Consider the following 17366-nt stretch of genomic DNA (forward strand, 5'->3'; position numbering starts at 1 on the left):
AGACAGCTAAAACAGGTAAATAACAAATGTTACTGACAGAGGAGACACAAAATTTATCACCTCTCCCACCGAAGGCATTTAGAGAACTTTCCCTGTGCAGAACATCAGCACGAGACCTCTCCTCACCATGCCTCTGCTTTAATTGTGAGTCTCAGCATCTGCACTGCAAACAACTATTTTTTTTGCAGGGGTTCATAACTCAGATTTAACAGATTGCTCTAGGCTGACACATGGTTTCAACTTGGGAGCAAGCAGTTCTTTTATAAACGGCTTTTTCTTTTCTTTTAAATGGTGATTTCTTTTTGGTTTTGCTTGTAATGTATGTAAAATGATTTGGGATGCTTTTTGCACTTGTGTACAGTAACTCAAAAGCAGCTTTCATTGGAACAGTGGTATTTGGCAAGTGAACAGTCAATATTGCCCTCTAATTGCTTTTAGCGTCTTTGCAAAAATAAAAACGTCATTTAAAATGGCTGAGATATTTCAATTTGAAAAGTGGCTACTGAACAGGCACAATAATGGCATGAATTTTTACTTTGCCTATGTAATGCACATATTCAGCATAATGTGATCCCTAAAATATACATCTCCAGATTAGGGCTGTACTAATCACTGATTTTTTTTTTTTTTTTTTTTTTTTTTTTTTTTTTTTTCACTTCAGTGGCTGAAACAGAAAAATAAAATCTGTTTGGGTTGATACAAAACATTTTTCCTTCCTCCTCTTCCTCCATGAAAAATCCAAAACATCTTCCTATAGGGGTAATAGAAGGTTCCTTCTGACCCAAAACATAATGTAACATCTCTATTTGGGGGTAAAAAAAAAAAAAAAAAAGCTAAGAGAAAAAAAAAAAAAACCCAACATTTTAAAAAAGCTACATTACACTCCCTGTACAAAAAAAGACAAGAACATGATCGTGTACTTCCCCTTCCTGTCCACCTTGCATGTCACACTCTGGGAACATATACCCCACAGTTTAAGACCCTCTTCCTTTACCAACCTTAAATACATACTGACTTGGGAATGCCTTTAATACGAGGCTACCAGGTACCTTAGGAGGATGTGGTCCATTCACAGTCACTCTCATAGTTTTCTTATGGCCAGTAGGAGTCCATTAGCTAAAGAAGTCTTTACTTAAAATGTGGACTTTTGAGTTTGCTCCCACAAAACCTTGCATCTCCACCAGCTTTGGCAACGCAGCCTTGTACCTAAGAGTACATGGTTATCTGCCCGTGAGAGCAGTCATAGGACAGAAGGAGATGGGAGCACAGATATCCCCAGGTAGAGGGAGGGGGATCTCTCACCTTCCAGGTAACTGCACTAACAGCGGGGTAATAGGAAGGGGGAAGTGCTACCTCCTTTCTCTGCTGATGTTTTGGGTGGCATTGAACAAGCCCAGGCTTTGTCAAGGAGTGGCAGGAGAATACCTGTTTTGTGAGACCTGCCAGGTTGTGTGGACATCCGCAGTCCTACATGTTAACTGGAGCTTAAATACCCGCAGGTGACTGGACCAGTACATACCTAGATACCACAAGCCTCCCTACAGCATGGTGTGGCTTTACTGTGCTTTGAACCTCTCAGATGACCACACCAGCCTCTTGTCTCCATCATGACACAAGTTTTAAGATTGTGGGGTTGTTATAAATACATTGTTTGTTTTCATTTGCCATGCATTGTTTTTAACAGGCAAATTGGCACTGCACTTTTGTCCTTTTCCTCTACACTCGTGAAGATCAAAGCTTTTGTTTATGGTTGGTTGGGGGTTCTTTTGGTTTGGTGGGTTTTTTTTTTCCACAGGAAGCTAGGGATGAGTCTATATTCATGTGACTCCAGAGCCTGAGGCTTTAGAAATCATCACAGGAATCTCACTAAACATCATGTGTTGACAGCGGTGCAAATAGCGAACATTCACTTGTCTAGCAAAATTGTATATTAATTCAAGACCATCAAGAACCACGACCATATTTCTCTAAAAGGCAACAACAAGTCGGGGCGGACTAGTTGGGAGAGAGGGCTGAACAAACAAGTGTGTTCAGACCTTTTCATCCCGTGGCTGGTGAGCTTCAGTGTGAGGAGTCCTCACTGTACCTCTCCCATCCAACCCCCTTGTCTGAACAGATCCGCCACAGTCACTAAGAGGCTTTTAAAACATGGCACTAAGTTATAATATGACATTCTAGGTCTTTTTTCTGACAGGCAATCCTCAGCTCCATCTATCCAGATGGAGATAATTTGGCTGAACTATGCTGACCTGGGTGAAGGATTTTCAAATATAAACGGTCAAACGCAACTTTCTCTGCCAACAAAGTCATCCTATGTTACAATTTCCACCATCTCTCCCCCAAGCCTCCCTTATAAGGAGCGTGTTCCTTCTACTGGGATTCATTCTGTCATTAATCTACGTCTTCTTTCAACAATAAAAGAAATATGGAATGAGATTACCAGAATGGATGGCCTGGTGCAGACTAGAGAACACTTCTTTTTAATAGGGATTTAAATTTGACATCAGTTAAATGTCTTGTGCCATCATGTTTCAGCTCTGTTATGTGGATTCTGGACTACGCTACCTACTTGGATGTGAATGCACTGATTTAAGGCTTCTCCCCCGGCTTTTCAGAGGAACTGAAATCCCATATCCCACTCCAAATCTCGCTCACTTGGCCAAGGGGCGGTGGCACAAGGTGGTGGAAACTCTTCCCAAGAGGGACAGGCAGCTGCTCTTCACAGTTCAGCTGTGCTGTCTGCCTGAGTCAACTGGGAAAGGAGGAAAAACAGGCAGGAAAGGAAAAGGGCTGCCTCCAGTACCTGGGCTAGCTTCTGTGCAGCAGACCCTTGGCCCGCCTGGACTTCTTGTCTCCTTGACACTCCCAGGAAACGGGAATATTTGCTTGAGTTTCCCTACTGTGAGAGGAAAATAGGGCCAATGGAGCAAATGTTTCTTAGCCCCAAAATGGCTGTTCTAGTTTTCCATTAGCTAGGTTTAATTAAAAGACTAATACTATGATTTACGCTATGAAGCCAACTGCAAGAGAAACAGCCTTCATCCAGCAGCATTCACGTGAGACTGGAAGCTGTGAAGTGGAAAGCTCCTTCACCTCCTTACACTAAAACTGATATGAATTGTTTTCTTTCAAAAACCTCAAACCTCTACTCTGAGGGAAGTTTCTGGGTACTGGGACTCAGGTACAGCACACTACATTTTGGCTGCTGTGCTTATCTCCGGAGAAATCACTCTGGGTTAGTGGGAAACTTAAATGCAGATTTAAAAATAATAATCTCCTCCCTAGCGAGAAGTGTATGGGTTAATTTTCACTGCTAACTATCTACCTAATATTAGTCAAATCTTTGATTAAAATAACATTAGCAGCTGAGCCTGTGTGACAAGTAAGGAACTGAGCGAGTTTGGTTCAGAATGTTATAATAATTCAGATTTCTTAAGTGCTTTGTGATAATACAGTACCCTGAAGAGCTAATGTTTGTTCAGTAAGGGCATGCAACATGATTCTTTTATTTCTTGCCTCTCTCTCTCACATGCAGTGATTGCTAGATACTAGGACATGTTTTTATTGTTTCTCAATAATATTGAGGCAGTACCTAGAGTTTTCACATATTCATTGTGTGCTTCATAAAGAAAGTAAGATTCTGCTCTTATTCAGAGGCAGTGATCACTGAATAGACAAAGGGAAAAAAAACATGGAAAAAAGGCTGGCAAGGAAATAAATACTGTAGTCCTTAAAAATGCTAAATCATCTTCCAGTTATTTACAATATGCATTGCAGTAATGTCTAGCAGCTATTACACTAGGTGCTGTGTATTCACAGAATAACAGATATTCTCTGTTCTAAAGAATTTATAGTACAAAAATCAGATGGGAGAGAAAACAGAAAGAGGAAATTACCTGCCCAGCTTGGTGGCAGGGCTGGGAATTCACCAGCTCACTTATGAGCTGATTCCCAAGCCAAGCTGCTGGGCCATACAGTGTAATTCACTGGCAACCACAATATCTTGGTCTTGGTTTTGACACGTAAGAGGAAAAGGTGTCTGCACAGCAAACGTCCACAGCCAATATACAGAGATGTAAGATGAATGACCAAAGGGAAAGAGCATACAAAATTTTCTGTCTCTGGTTATAAGATTCACTGAAGGCTGCATGGTAAGAACAGAATTTGATGGGGGGCTTGAAAGGAAGGAGGGACAGGGCTTTGCTGACAAACTTGGAGAAGGTAAACTACATATGAGAGATAATGGTGAAACATCTTATCCTTTGGCCTGTATTTTCTCTTAGAGAGAAAGGGCAGGACCTTCCACTGAGCCTTTCTTACTTGTACAATCCCTCACTTTTACCCTAAACTGGGAAGGAGTCCTCTTGCAACATGTTCTTCCAGCCTTTGTGATCCTCTCTGCTTTACTGGCTTTGACGAGAAGAGCTTTGTTCAAGTAAACACCAAACAAAAGGATTCAAGGCTAGGTGTTACATAGTCAAAGACCAATGCAAAAACAATGTGAACGTGCAAACCAGAGGCAGACAACTGAACTTTTCTGCCAGCCTGTTTAAGTTATTTATTCCCTCCTCCCCTCACATCCTTCTCTCAGGCCACATCCAGTTTAAGCTCACAGCCACAGGAAGCTACTGGAGCTGGATTTCCACAAAATGCTTGGGCAGCTCTCAAAACTAAAATCTCTCTAAAATGCCCCAGACTGGGCATCCAAGATTGAATGTCCCAGCTAATACATACTGTTTTGGGTGACTTCCCCAGTTTTCCACCCCAGCTTCACTCATTAGCATTGCTTTCTCTAGAATGAAGAGCATTTCTCAGTCCAAAGATGGCCAAGGGGAAAATTAGAGCCACACAAATACCATTGCAGAAAACTGACCGTGTTGGTCCAATGTCCCTCAGCAGCTGCTAATCTATCCTTACCCAAAGAAACTTCCACTTTTTAAAAATAAAGCTACCTTGGTACCAGGGAATGCTTTAGATGTCTAAATATAACACATTGCAGGTCTGCGTGGAGTCACATGAAAAGATAGGGCCATGCCTAATGCTATAAGAAGAAACTAGAAACTGGCTCAGCAAAAAAAAATATTACAACTCTGGGAAAAAAAGACAGAGCAGCCTGAGGCTTTAACATGGCCCTGACTTGTATTAAATCTATAAATTGATATTGTATACATACAGAATACATGTATAGAAATTCTTGCTGCTACTTTCCCAGTTCTGTAATTCAGTGTTGCATTTTGGGGACAATCCTGAGCTGCCGACATTTGAAGATCCCTAGAACCGAGCGATGCCAGGCCACCAACAGACAAGAGATACGGAGCCGATCTGTGTGCCTGTGGCAGTGGTCAACTGTCCAGACATCCTGCAGCCAGCCAGTGCAGTAGCTGTGTGGGCTGCCAGATACCTGAAAAGCCCAGGCATACAGACAAAAGGGACAATGAGATGACAGATAACTTGGAAAAGATATGCTTTATCACTAAAAATTACAGAATTTGCAGGTATGAGATAATAATCCTTGAGTTCCTTGCTTGCAGGGGCAACAGATCTACGGAGGTAAAATCCACATGGTTTCAAAAAGACTATCTGAGGGGAAGCTGGAAAAGTATCTCAAGCTCTTATAGTGTTCCCATGGACCTGGAAATTCTGATCCCAATGACATTAGTAGGTAAGGGACCTATCAGATACAGCAGCCATCACTGGGCAGTCCCCTAAACCCATATCCAATTCAGTGGCAGCTCTGAAAGATGAGATGATAATTAGAGCTTGAAGACTGAACACAGAACAATGTTCTTCGAAAATATCAGTGTACCTGCCTTCTCACTCGCTTGCATTACTTACTATTATTTACACTGGTAGCTTAATTCCTTGAGCTCTTAGAGAGACTGGTTGTCTGCTGAAATTTAATGGCATTCAAGAGACAACTAAGATCTCAGAAAAGAGAACTGCATTCTGCAGGAAGGTTTCAGCACCTGCTTTTGAAGTCCATGGTAATATTCCTATTATATGAAGTCCATGATTTTATTCTCCATATCAATGAGTAAAAATGTTCCTCTAAATCCAGTCCTTTTTAATTGCTGAAGGCTGTAACACATGCAACATGCCATGGTCGAGTCCTGCATTTATAGTGAGTGTCTACACCCTTGGGCATTCAGAGGGATTTCTTCTTCAGATATAAATATATATATATACACAGACACAGGCATTACACACACACACACACACATATGTAGTTATAAATACATTTAGGCATAGGACTGTATTTATGATATAAAATGATTGCTTCCCTTTTAATACCCAGCTCATGAATAATTTGGGAAGACTGAGGTATTTTCTCCTGCATTACAAGACTTAATTGTTTGGCTTCCTCATTTATCTTTGGCTCTGATTTGTAATTTATGCCTTCGCACAGCTTTCAGATATCTAACATTTCTTTTGTCCCTTGCCCATAACATTTAATTTCTCTCCCACTGATTATTTATCTCTGTAATTTAAAGCTATATTATTTAATGCTACAAGCTATAAAGTGTTTGGGGATGCCATTTGTATGAAAGATGCTGCACAAAATAGAACTGTATTGTCCTATGAGTCCAAGTTCTTCATACGTACAGTACATACCATTTCCACAATCATAGCACAACCATCTGTTCCGTATCAATATATTGTTTATTTTTTCAGGATATCAAACTGTACATGCTTTGAAATATATAGAAACAGAAGTACTTTTTTTCTGCTGAAATGTTTGATCTTTAGTGTCTTAAATTAAAAGGAAGCAGAAAAAGCTTTTGCTCAAGTAGCAACAGTGACCTCTAGTGTGTTTTTAAAATTTCTTCCATTGAATTTACACCCATTGTTCCTTTAACCTTTAGGGCATTATTTAAGAACAATTTTCCGGATAGTATTTGGACTAATTTTCTTATTGACTCTAGTCTATACCAGAACGTGATTCTTGGGCGATCTTCTTTTATCCTCATAATCTATGGTAAAGTAAGTGTGTCTTCATTAATGACTGTAATTATCATATATAAAGTTGTCATTTAAATGAGCAATCATCTCTCTTTCTCACACACACATACTCACATACATAAATTGAGCTTTATTTGTAGCAGGAATTGAAATTTGGCTAAATATCCTACTTAGCTTCAAGCAGTAAACATCAGGAGCACAGATTGCGTTGGTTGACAGAGTTTGTCAGCCAAGACCACAGTTGGTTCCCCCCCCACCTCCATTTCTTTTTTTTTAACCATACTAGTCTATACCACGCACAGATTGTCTTTCAAATGAGGAATGTTGCAAGAACACTCCATAGTGCATACAACTGTTAAACTGGCACTGCTGTCGCTAAGCCTATGTCAGCACTTCCAATCTAAGCTGCTATTTTCAGGAGTTTAAAATTCAGTTACATGAGCCGTTATGTGCTGGCACTTTATGCACGTGGCCCTTCAGGGGAGAAGGTTATTCTGAACGGGAGAAGCATGTGTTGGCGTTATGGGTGGATTTTTGTGCATGCATGTGTGTGTGCGGGTGTCTGGGCATTAGGATGTTTTGGAGGCACATAGCAAATTTTCAGGCCTGACCATTGAGTCCCATTAAAATTTTAGAAAGGCAAATAAAAGATCTACTTATGACAGCTACTTTCCCCTCCTTCTACAGATGTTAAAGCCAGCCTTTCCTTTTAATAAAATGTTTCTGTAAGCTCTTTTGATTTTTAAAAAGAAAAGTGAATTGTTGATGAAGCTGGTTAAGTCCGGTAGTCATTAGATGAAACTCGTTGCAGGTTAAAGAGAAAAGAACTGGGGACACATTTTAAAAGCAAAGCATCTGCAGACTGCGTGTGTACTAGTGAATAAAACCACAGACACAAAGAGTAGCTGTGTCCACTTAGGTACTAACAGAAACCTATGTTCTGCACCCTAAATTATGTTTGTCACATGGGCACCAATATTTTAAAGCATGACCCTGATTTTATTCATCCTTTCATGTTCTCATGGAACCACCTTCCCTGCAATGCTTCGGCTGAGCCCCAGTTTTGTCAGCATTCATGCTTAATCTTACGCAAGTGATCTCAGTGCAACTACTTACATGCCTAATGGAGGATGCATCCTCAACTACCTTGCTGTGGCTCCTATTTTACATCACCAGTGAAAGACCATCTCCCATTTCTTTGTTTCAGAGGCAAGGATCCCTGTGATCTATCAAATCACTAAGATGTATTTTTTAAGAAGAGAAGATGACAAACTGGGACTCCATCTTTCAGTCATGGTGCTGAACTTTCAATTTTCCTTCCTACAAATGTGTGAATTAGGGACAATGATGGGCTTAATTTGATTCCTCTGGCTTTTCTCAAGTAGTGACAGCACCCCAATGCCATTTTTTATTTTAATTTAAGGGTGTCTGAATCCATTCAAGGCAAGGGAGGAAAAGCTTTGCTCATACATTTAGATGAATAAATGAGTTTAAGAAATTCAGGAAAAGGATGCAGAGGGATTATAATGTGTAGATCTTCAATGTGCTGATTGCACTGCTGTGGAGAGGAAAGTCAGGTTTCTGCTTGGCTAATGGAAAGGAAAAAGAGCAATAAGGAAAAAAATGAAGTTGCAGAGGTCTCAGACAGGTCTCATGAAGGGCTTGGACCTACATTCCTTGCACACCTTGACTCTCACTGACAAAAATCAGGGCTTGGTATTGAAAAATGAAAATCAGGGATTACAGCAGCACAGAGCAGATGATAAGAGTGGTACTGTACCTGCAGCCTCACAGCAGGGTAAGAGCAAAATGTTACCCTGCTACCAGGTGCTGGCAGGCAAACACCAGAAATAGACAAACCATTTTCTGACCTCTGGGAAATACAAATAGGACATCACAGCTCTAGCGTATTTGGAGAAAGGGGGGCATTTTGTGCCTTGCCAACCTCAGGTTGGTGCAAGGAAAGAGATGGGAAGAAGGCAGACGAAGCTAAGAACACGAGCCTTTCCCACAGTTTGGGGTGAAACCGGCATCTCCAGGAGCCCTGCCCATAGACTCGTCCTCACATTGGGTCTTGTTCAGTGCATATTCCCCAAACCTGCCATCGTTACTGCTCCTGCCCCCTGTTCGTTTCCTGAGAGCCCACTTTGCTGAACTGGGCCTCAACAGAGAACATCCTGCTCTCAGGCTGGTCCTTCCTCTCCAGCTAAACAAAATCCCCTATCAGGCTGAACAACATTGTCTGACAAAAGCTGATTTCTCCTAATAGCAAAGCACAGCTCCTAGACTTTTCAGAGCTTTTCTTCTTTTCCCCTTTCCCAGTCTGTAAACAGCATAAATTAGTAATCCAAAAGATACAGCCCTCTGAATCTTTTATGACGGTGTGAGCCAGAGAGAAATTTGCAGACCAAAGGCTCTAATACACACATATTTGTAAAGGTCTTCTTTGTTTAAGGAGAAGAGTGAAAAGGCTGGAGGCTTGTCCCTCCCCTCACCTGCTCTTTGTGAGTTAATTACAATCTGAATGAGCCGCCTGTCTCAGGTCTTTCTTCAGGGCACTTTCTTGCACAATACCACAGATCTACATCAATTATCTCTGAAATCCCTTTTATTACTTGGTTTTAAAATACCCACTTGTAAAAAAGTTATGCCGTAGCCCCAAATAACTTGAAATGCTGCTGGAGCACACATTGAGCGCATGATTCTTGATTCCTCTTTATTTTTGCTCATGTCAGCATATATACGTGCATGTGTACATACCGTGTACATTTATGGGGTACATATATTGGATATATTTGTATATTGGAGTAGGCAGACCTATACAAGGCCTCTTGCAGCAACAGAGTGGAGGGAGCCCACGCTGCACATTAATAACCACGTGTCTGGCCTTTATTCCCCCAGTATAAGAAGTTTGGAGCAACCTCTGAGACTTTGCTGAGAGCAAATGCCCTCTGCAGACATATGCCAAATCCTGAAATGTGACCTCCTGTTTTGTCCTCTGTGCAGATGGCAACCTCCCTCTCAGAGCAGAGACCTGTGGGTTTCAGCTGGCCTGAATCAAGCTCATAGTTTCAGGCTGTTTCCAGCAAAGGGCCTCTCTGCTTCAGGCCTAGTCGCTGCCTCTGGTATGCCTCAGTAATAGAAACCCAGGACAAAAATGGGGCCAGGGAAGCACGATCCTTTCCTGATTACAGTGTCCTGCTTCCTAAAAGCAATGGCTCCAGGATTTCCTGACCTGAGAGCTACTTCATTAATAACCACCAATGGACCTCTTCTAATAAAGTTGCCTAATCCCATTATTTTATTTATTTTGAATCAATTCATTCTTCGGGTCTCCTCAGCATCCTGTGTTTATGAGTAGCACAATTTCATTATGTGCTGTGTGAAAAAGCACTTTCTTTTGGTCTTGTGTTTTTAAACTCCCTGCTTTGACCATTTCTGGGTGCCTTCTCGGTCTTGTATTAATTTCTTTCTAGGCTGAATATGCCACAGGGCTCTATGGGGTCAGCAAAAGCCCACAAGCAGCAATCAGAGAGGAGAAACCTCAGGTCTTCCCCAACACAGACTACAGAAGGTGTTGGTGTGAGAGAGATGTTCTAACCACTAAGCACGGGTACTGCAATCCCTGCCAGCTTCCACAATTACAACAGCACCCTGACTTGTAAAAACTTCCATCATATCCCTGTGCACAAGACCCTCGCAGCAGATAAAGAGGGCAATAGTGCTGACCTACCACAGCCCCAGTTACACAAACCACAAGTTTTGTGGAAGGGGGGATGGGGGGTGGGGAATGAATCAGAGAAGTAAAATAAAAATAACCTAATTTGCACAGATGTTTGAGCCCTGGTTCACAAAGAGTTGAAGAGGTGCTTCCCTAGCTTTGAAGAAATGGAAGCTACCCTTCCTGGGGTCAGGTTCACAACCAAAACACTAGCTTTATGTCAACATACTGGCAAATGGGGATGCACATTACTGGTTTGGGGTTAAGTAACAGCGCTCATGACAGTGCTGAACAAAGCCATTCTCTCAGATATACATGTGCAGAGAAGAGAAGCATCCTCCCTGCTAAGAACATGCATGTCAGCTGCAGAGGGAGTGATGCTTTTCCCAAGAATCTCTAAGAGAAGGTCTGGCAATGATGGCATCTGACCTGGGAGAGCTTCCCCCAACGTCAGTCTTCTTACACTTTTTAAAGGTGGGATGAAGTTTACATCCTTTAGTTCATCTTTTAAAAAGGACTGTCTTAGTAATTTTTTTTTTTTTTTTAATCAGATTCTTTCTCCAAGAAAGAGGAACGAGTTAGGGATGGGGTGGGGGAGGTTCAGTATTTCAATGGAAAGGGAATAATGGCAGAACTGGAAGTCTTCCTGATTATAAACTAAACACTGATGTATTGAAAACTGTATTATTTTTCCTTGGGGGTTTTTTTCCCCCAATAGATCATTTGCTCCCATCCATCTGATTGCATTGCTTTGCTCAAGTTAAGTATGATTTTTCAGAAAACCAGACTTCAGTCACTTTCCAAGTAACAAGAAATTGTACTGGCTGCAAAGGTATCAATATTTCATCAGGTCTTTGTTCAGCACTGGTTTTAGCTTTTCTTAATGGTACACTTTACCAGGCAGCTTTTTCATACATCATTAAACAGCAGCTATAGCACTTGTGCCCTGTTTCTGATTTACCGTAGATAGTAATGTTTAAGATCACATTAAACACCACACATGCTCTCAGCTATTTGAGCAACATCGGAGTAATGAACAGTCAATAGTCTTACTAAATTAGTACCCTTTGGAGCTCTTGTTACTGAATCAAATAAGTTTCCTTGGTCCTCTGGTGAAGGTAATTCTAATGTGAAATAATGAATTTAGTGTCTAATCAAAACTTAGGGGTTCCTTTTCCCTTCTGACTTTGAAGAATAAATTATATAAATTATGTTTTTTATATATATATTTAATTATATAAGTAAATGTACAATAGATCTAATACTTCCAGCACCCAAGTCCTGCAAGACACTGATGAATAATTACCATGAGTGATTGGGACGCCAAGGTCCAGCTGTACGCTAATAAAATCTGTGAGGGAGACGAAGGTAGAAGAACTGTTCTGGGGTTACAGACATTCAAACAAGAAAATAGGGTCTGCGTTCACTTTCCAGGTCTGTCATAGGCTCCAGACAAAACACCACGTAACCTATTTGTACCTCTGCCTCCTCTCTGCAATGTGAGAATATCACCGCTTCCTAATGCTAACTTGCTTTTTACGGTATCTGTGTAGTAACACAGGAAAAGTTTTTTAGAGTAAGGGCCCAGCACCACTAAATCCCCATCACCTATGTCTAAAAATGTTGCTGTGATTAACTGCAACAGTTCTCTTAACTAGAAGGAAATATGAGGCAGGAGTCAAGATAAAATACAACTAATCAGTAAATAACTTGCAGACCCTGGCCAAGATTTTCTAAACACAGGAGCCTGGCACTCACCTCCTTGAATCTAAACATAGAGCACATTTTCACAGTTGCTGGTCCACCAGCAGATTCCAATTTACCGGTAGCTAAGTATGTACATAGATGCCCAACTTCACATTCCTTTTTTATTTTTTAAGTCATAATCCCTGTATAGACATGAAGAGCTAAACATTTGCACTGATCTCCATAGAAACAATACAGGGCTCTGAAAGAACAAACCATACCATATAATCTAGGAAGCAGATGCTTTAGGAAATCTGTGCCATTGGCCTATGGGACAATAACAGAGGTAATAGAATTTATGCTGAATTTAGAGGAAATTATGTTTTCTCTTCCTTGTCTTCCTTTTGCAAAATGTATCACCTACCAATAACGTCATTAGCCTTCTAAAGCGCTCTACAATCCCTTGCAAAGAAAGCACTGTATTTTTTTGATGAAAATTTATGTTCCAGGAGAACAGCTCCGTGATGCTGCCTCAATATTCTTTACAAGTCACTGTTCTTATTCTTCATACTATCACTCTCTTAATCAGGATGGCCCGGTCTTACATAAATAACAACATGGCATGAGGGTTGTATTTAAAGGCTAACCATGCCTGAGAGGCATTTGAATTTATCACAAAATATTTTTAAAAGTTTTGTAGGAAGTGCTTTCAGTTCTAGAGAAAGAATTAAAAATCTCTGAGTTAGGTCCTCTACCTCTTTTGAAAATCCCCTTATTTGCTTTCTACCTGGTCCCAGCAGATGACAAGCAGGACGGGACTACAACTGGGGCCTCTGTGCTTAAAGCCAATCTCTCAAATGTTGGACCCCAAAATAGCATGAAGCATGAAACACCTTGTTCATGCTTTGGGGGTTCCCTACAAAGCTTTAGGGCAAAGCTCATAATGTATCCTTCTGTCAAAGGCACTGGCTGCTGAAGTTTTCCTTTTGTGTAATACTTCAATGTATCACAGCTACCTTTAATTGTGCAGTGTCAGTAGGGCCACAGATACAGCCCTGCTTTCACCCTCATTATCACCCACCTCCCCCATAGTTTTCAAAGGGAATTTTCATTGAGGCTGGGCACCTAGCAAACCTGGACTTCACTGGAAATCCCAGCCTAGTTATTTGTTATTAAAGACACAAGATGACTATCTACAGTGTAAGAGCCTAAACATCCCAGTTTTGTATTTCACCTAAATGTTGAGGATCAAGTCCAAAATTTTGATTGTTAGAAGCCTTGACAAATGCTTTATTCTCTGCATAGGTATAATGTTTGTCCCACCAGTTTTTGCTCCCTAAAAGTCATGTGTTTTCTCCAAGCATATCCAGTGACTTAAAAGAGATTTGTTCCACATGTACATATGTAAAATCAGCTGGATGAACCACTGTGTAGAGTTGCCTGCCTCCCCTTCCAATAGTTAGAGATACAGCAAAATACAGCAAGGAAATGCAGTTGAAATTTTTTCCCAAAAAGGTTTACATTTCCTTTTGCAAAATGCTTCTATTTTTATTCACATTTTAACCTTTCCATCCCTTTTTAAAAGTCTTTTTTCTGCAGTAATTTAAAACTGCAGCATTTCCGTATGAAACTGAAAAATAAGTATCTACCAAAACCAAACACATTTTTCCTTGCCTTTTCCACAGTAGGGTCAAAACGCTGTCATGACCAAATTGAGTGTGCTTGTGCATGGTGGGGTGGTGATGGGGAGCTTTTTAAAAGAAAAGAGAGAAAACAAATAATTTCCCAAACAGCTTGGCTAGGCTGTTTAGCCAAAACCACACCGTAATGCAGGTGCGCTCATGTCTTTACAGTAACTCCCCCTTAAGTTGTAGCTTATTAAGAGGCTGGTGGTATTGATGCTTCCCAAGATGCCCTTCACTTTATGATTTCCCTTTGAACCTGAAGCGGTACAGAGGGGAATGGCATGAGAAGGTGTTTCAGCAGAATGGCACAGCTTTGGCAGCACACTGTGACCATGCGGCTATGCCGGTTGCAGACCTGGGCTAGGATTATTGCAGGACACTGTGCACAGCACGAGATCCAGGACTGCTGTACCACAGAACAGTGTATAGTGCAGCTGTGCTCAGAGACTCACAGTTGAAAACAACCATGTGCAGCAACAGGCTTTCACCCAAAGTGCTTTGAAGTCAAGAGAAAAATATTATTGATTACAGTGGTCTTTGGATGAAGCCAATGGAGAGGAAACAGAACTGATACTTATCATAAACAAGGAGGTTGTTCTTCTTTCCTGCCTTTGATTGATTTTGTCATTCACTTGTGATTCCTTACCACTTTCTCCTGTACAAGGCTTAGCTAGAGACCCTCAAAGATACCAATTGATCAGGAATCACGTCTGAATGAAGAGAATCACTTTTATGTTTTCCACCAGCCCTTGTTTTGTTTGGGCTCTTAAAACAACCATGATTCCAAACCCCTTCTCATGCCCAAATCCTGCAAAGACATGTACCATTAACTTTGCAGGCAGTTGTTTGTCAGTTCTGGATTCAATAGGCACACAGAATAGCTGTACAAGTCTTTGCATGTTTGGGACCTTGAGTGCTCACAGTTCTATTAACAGCAATAATGAGCACAGACTAATCCACAAGGAGGAATCAAGCTAGGGCTTTGGTTTAATTTCCTTTAACTGTAAAAACAAACACCACCCCTCCCCCCTCCCCCCCCCCAAATAAAATCCCTAAAAATACTCTTTATTACCTAAAGGTCTCATTCTTTTTCAGGGATCTCCCAGAACCACATTTGTTCTCTGAAGGCTATGGCTCCTGGCATGCAGAACATCGATTTTTAATCCCCTTGTCTTATGCGGGCATGCAATTCACTGGAGAAAACGTAAAAGTTTTCCTAACCTTCATTGGTAGGAAGGTTCCCATTTCCTTCATCCTAACACATAAATCCACATTTGCTCTTCATCTGACAAGCCTGTGAAGGGCTTATATATCCTTACAGGACTATCCAAGGTTCTACATATCTCTCATCCTGCTTAGCAATCTCAACTGTACACAATGCTTAAAGTTTCAGATCCATCAAGCTGTCATTCCTGCTATCTGCATGTAGAGAGGTTTTGGCTCGAGTTTGAAGTTTATGAGCAAGATTAAATCAGTGCTAACATCGAGTTCACATTTAATCCTTTAGAATAGCCATGTTCTTACAAGATTTTGACCTCAGCAAGACAAGAACTCTGGGAGATGAGCTTCTCTCATGAGGTTTCTGAGGTCTGTAATGGTGGAAATCTCCTAAGACACATCCTGATGATTTATCCCATATAAATACATGACAGAGCACAGAGGATTCTGTTTGTCTCACTTAAAGCTGTAGGAATACACATCTACAAACCTAAAACTCCTACTCTATAGAATGGAGGGAAGTACTGGATTTGGGGGGGTCAGGCCCATTGCCAGTTCTAAGGTACCAACGCTTTCCTGGAGAGCAAGATATATTAGTAGGATACAGCACACTTTTTTCTTTATTAGCTATGAAACATTGTATGAGATTTAATATTCCTTTTTATTATTGGTTGTAAAATGTTTTTAAAAAACTTAATAAAAAGCAAAATCTAAATAAAAGAAAAGGCACTTATGAGCCAAGTTCATCCAAAGTCTAAGAGAGACATCTGGGAGGTTACTGCAAATACCTTACAGCAATATTCATTCATTCATTCATTCATTCATTCCAGTTTTAAAGGAATTGGATTCAATTATGTTTTCACCTTTTCGGTGTTTTCTTCCTGTCAGTGTTACAGTGAACAAGTTTGCTGGCAATAGTGTTTTCAGAGGGAGTGAGCCCTAATGAAGTATTGAAGAACTGCCTTAGAAAGTGTTTAAAGTACAATTGCTATGAATATTAAAACTAGACACCTGCTCCTAAACGCTACATTTATCCAGTCAAAGAGAAGTGACACTTCATAGCCTGTTTGGCCAATCAAAACTAAACAACAGACCTTGAACACGTGGCACACCCAGGGAACAAGGAACAGATCACTCATTACTCAGGGAGCGGACACGCTCAGAAGAGCCACAGGGGCAACTTTTGTCTGCTCCTGCCATGCCTCGCTGACGCAAATGGGAATATCATTGCTGACCTCTGTGGAAATGGATCATACCTTCAGGAGCAAGAAACGAAGAGGCAGAATAAATAAATGGTTTAAGCCTAATATTTAGCAAAAGCCAAGCTGAGGCATGTGTGGCAAAATCTACAGGAGGCTGAGCCTCCTTGCAGACTTGCGCTGAATGCTGATGCCACTGAAAATCAAGAGCCTGCTCATTCAGGCTGAGCAGCCAAAGGCAGCTGGATATGCAAGCAGGAAACACTCCCATATGCATCTTTGCCTACAGAATATGGCCCACTAGCCCAGATTATAGCTAGCCTGGGGATTCCTATGCTGCAGTGGGTGTTTATGTTCTTATTTTAAAGGTGCATTCACTGACAGAAAGCCCTGCCCCTTCTTTACTTGACTCCAAGGAGGAGTCAGGCTCACGTAGCTGTGACGCACACAGCTGAGTGAGTATCCATGCAAACTTTATAGCCACATCTGTAACCTTTCAGGGTGCTACAGTTTCTTGCCAGATTGCGAAGATAGAGGAAATAACGTACTGCACATGCTCAGGTCACAAGAGTTGAATGTACACACGTAGGGGATGTCGGTACTAAGGGCCAGATTCTCCAGCTGTTGTGTATCAGCCCAACTCTGTAACGGGGTTCCCTAATTTTCAATTTGGCCCACGAGTGCTTACAAACAAGGTTCAGAATAATTTCCTCAGCTCAGACTGTTTATCCTCCTGATGGGAACAGGGGGTGTGTTGAACTACTCAAAGGAAAAGAAGATTTAAATGTTGTTCAGTTAATGATATACACCTCTATCTTGCAGGTTCATGTACCTCAAAAGGCATTTTTGGATACTGCTGTCCAAACCAGTATTTTCACTTTGTGTGGTCTGGGCTAG

The 17366-nt window shown here is 41.1% G+C and overlaps 1 protein-coding gene across 5 annotated transcripts in view; it reads left to right on the top strand.

Annotated features, from left to right (window-relative positions):
• The window catches only part of ETAA1 (ETAA1 activator of ATR kinase), a 67046-nt gene that overhangs the window by 39308 nt on the left and 10372 nt on the right, over positions 1-17366 (top strand). Inside the window, exons 12-14 of one of the 5 annotated variants that reach the window (XR_003924623.2) lie at positions 5532-5662; positions 10437-10573; positions 15148-15926. The gene's annotated coding sequence lies outside the window, so the exon portion shown is untranslated. Of the gene's footprint in view, positions 1-5531; positions 5663-10436; positions 10574-15147; positions 15927-17366 lie in introns of those variants that run through there. The other 4 variants (XR_003924615.2, XR_003924618.2, XR_003924617.2 and 1 more) reach the window with 4 other exon arrangements.

The sequence above is a fragment of the Aquila chrysaetos genome, chromosome 8 (genome assembly GCF_900496995.4).
Source record: "Aquila chrysaetos chrysaetos chromosome 8, bAquChr1.4, whole genome shotgun sequence".
Taxonomy (NCBI): Eukaryota; Metazoa; Chordata; class Aves; order Accipitriformes; family Accipitridae; genus Aquila; species Aquila chrysaetos.